Source organism: Callithrix jacchus, chromosome 19 (genome assembly GCF_049354715.1).
Source record: "Callithrix jacchus isolate 240 chromosome 19, calJac240_pri, whole genome shotgun sequence".
Lineage (NCBI taxonomy): Eukaryota > Metazoa > Chordata > Mammalia > Primates > Cebidae > Callithrix > Callithrix jacchus.
In genome coordinates, this window is record NC_133520.1 from 28,356,099 (window position 1) to 28,359,408 (window position 3,310).

The window sequence follows — 3,310 nt, forward strand, 5'->3', positions numbered from 1 at the left end:
TTAAGTTTACTTGTTCCAGATCTGAGTTCAAGTCCTGGATATCCTTATTAATTTTCTGTCTCGTTGAGTCTAAGTCTCTTTATAGGTCTTATGTATCTGGGTGTTAGGATCGTTAGCTCTTATTGTTGCATTGATCCTTTTACCATTATATCTTTGTTGCTTTAAAATCTATTTTATCAGATGCGAAAATTGTAACTCCTGCTTTTTATTTTTTTTTATTAATTTTTGCTCTCCATTTAGTTGGTTAATCTTTCTCCATCCCTTTGTTTTGAGTCTTTGTGTATCTTTGCATGTGAGATGGGTCTGGATGTAGCATACTGTTGGGTTTTGGCTGTATCTTTTGATTGGGGGATTTAGTCAATTTAAATTTAGGATTACTGCCTTCTGATGTTAACTGGCTGTTGTATCCATTCATTGATGTAAATTCTTCTTTATGTTGATGCTCTTTACGTTTTGGTATATTTTTAGAAAGGCTAATACTGGTTGTTCCTTTCTATGTGTAATGCTTCTTTCAGAAGCTCTTTTAAAGCAGGCCTGGTGGTAATAAAATCTCTGAGTACTTGCTTGTTCGCAAAGGATTTTATTTTTCCTTCACTTATGAATCTTAGTTTGGCTGGATATGAAATTCTGGGCTGAAAGTTCTGTTCTTTAAGGATGTTGAATATTGGCCCCCACTCTCTTCTGGCTTGTAGGGTTTCTGCTAAGAGATCTGCTGTGAGTCTGATGGCCTTCCCTTTGTGGGTAACCTGACCTTTCTCTCTGGCTGCCCTTAGTATTTTCTCCTTCATTTCAACCCTGGTGAATCTAACGATTATGTGCCTTGGGGTTGCTCTTCTTGAGGAATATCTTTGTGGTGTTCTCTGTATTACCTGGGGTTGAATATTGTCCTGCTTTGCTAGGTTGGGAAAGTTTTCCTGAATAATATCCTGAAGAGTATTTTCCAGTTTGGATTCATTCTCTCTGTCGCATTCAGGTATACCTATCAAATGTAAATTACGTCTTTTCACATAGTCCCATATTTCTTGGAGACTTTGCTCATTCCTTTTTATCCTTTTTTCTCTATTCTTGTCTTCTTGTTTTATTTCATTAAGTTGATCTTCGACCTCTGATATCCTTTCTTCTACTTCAATTCGAGTGTTAAAACCTGTGCATACTTCTCGGAGTTCCCATATTGTATTCTTCAGTTCCATTAATTCATTTATATTCCTCTCTAAGTTGTCTATTCTCATTAGGATTTCGTCAAACCTTTTTCCAAAGTTCTTAGTTTCTTTACCTTGGGCTACAACATGTTCTTTTAACTCACAGAAGTTTCTTATTATCCATCTTCTGAAGCCTGATTCTGTTAATGGAATGCATTCATTCTCCATCAAGCCTTGTTCCTTTGTTGGTGAGGAACTGTGATCCTCTGTAGAGGGAGAGGCATTCTGATTTTGAGTATTCTCAGCCTTTTTACGCTGGTTTCTTCCCATTGTTGTAAGTTTATCCACCTGTCGTCTTTGTAATTGCCAACTTTCAAATTAAGACGTGAACGTCCAACTTGTTAATTCCCAGGGCCGAAATCTGAGCAACCCACTGCACTGGCCAAAACAGCGGCATTAAGACTGATGGTGCTTTTCTGCCCGGGAATCTCTGGTCTGGCTTCCTTCTTGAGTCCGTAATAGTCGACTCTGCCTTCCCGGAGCTCCAAACGTCGGTCTGAAGGGGAACCAATCCTGTTTACTCTACACCAAGAGCTGCCGCGTTGAGGCACGGGCAAAACCGCTGCACCAGTCACAAGAGTCACGCTGGCGACCTGTGGGGCTCCTCCACTGGGGATCTTCTGGTCTGTGAGCGACAAAAATTCGTCTGAAAGTGTGGCATCCTCTCATTCTCTGCGCTTTCACTGGGAGCTACAATCCCAAGATGTTAGCAATCAGCCATCTTGGATCATTCTCAACATTATTTATTCTTTAAATGCATAGACATAAAATATATATATTATATATATTTATAAATAATATATGATATATAATATTATTTATAAATATATATTCTATATTATATATTATTTATATAATATGTGTTATATATTTTATATATGGTGCAACTTATGGCCCTTTCCAAGGCCACAGCTCTTTCAGCCTTCAGGTGTCAGCCCACGCATCTCCCTGTGCTTGTAGACTGGTTGTGTGATCCACTGGGTGTTAGGATTTCTTCTGATAGCTTTATAGAATGGATCAATGAGAATAACCTCAAAAAATTTATATGTGGAATCTTCATCAACCCAGTAAGAATTCAGGACTCTTAGAGCCCCACAGTGGCGTCCAGCTCACTCCTCTGCAACAGACTGAAGGCTTCAAGCAAACTTTACCTGGTTAACACCATGATGGACAGGCTTGCTGTAAGAAGTACCCTTAGGAACTGGGCGTTTTCGGCCACCACGGTGAATACAAATCCTATATATAACGTAAGCTTGCTTGGCCTTATAGCCCAGTCAGTGCGCTTTATCAGGCCGGGTGGGGCAGGGAGCCCTGTGGAGAGCAGAGAGCTGGCAGTACTGCCAGCAACAGACCCTCAGAAGAAAGCCCATGGCATCAGACCACTTCTTTCTCCATGGCTCCTGGATGTACTTGTATGCACACATCTTGACTCACCTGATGGCTGCCGCCAGACGTAAAGGAAAGAGCTGTCTACATAAAATATTTTTAAATTTATTTCTTTTCTAATTTCTTTAATAATATATTGCTATAAAGATTTTTACCTGCTTTGTTAAATTTGATCTCAGAAATTTATCATTTCAATGCTATTGTAAATAAGATTGTTTTCTTCCTCTATTAAAAAAAAAGAATTAGTAGTCATTAGTAATGTTCTGTATAGTATCATTATTTTTTCTTCCTGATTTCAAGATTTTCTTTACATCTTAGATATATAACAGTATGACTAGAATGTGCCCACGTGTGGTTTTTTTTTAGACACAACTTGCTTAGGGTCTGCTGAGCTTTTTAGATTTATACATTATACCTTTCATCATGTTGGGGAAATGTAGGCCACTATGTCTTCAATTACTTTTATATCTCATTTGTTTTTCTTCTCTCATTCTGAGCTTCCAATTGCATGTGTTAGACCTTTTGATATCGTCCCACTGATCAGTGAGCACCTGTTTATTTTTGTTCTCTGTTCTTCAGATTAGTTCATGTCTGTTGATCCGTGTTCAGGTTCACTGACTCATTGTTCTGTCATTGTAAATGTGCTGTTGAGCCCATTCAGTAAATTTTTAATTTTACTTCTTTATTATATTTTTCAGTTTTATAATTTCTATTAGGTTTTATTT

At 38.1% G+C, this 3,310-nt stretch overlaps 1 pseudogene; it reads right to left on the bottom strand.

Annotated features, from left to right (window-relative positions):
* Positions 1-2,071: 2,071 nt before the first annotated feature.
* LOC100396378 (large ribosomal subunit protein eL15 pseudogene) lies at positions 2,072-2,662 on the bottom strand (annotated as a pseudogene).
* Positions 2,663-3,310: the final 648 nt, after the last annotated feature.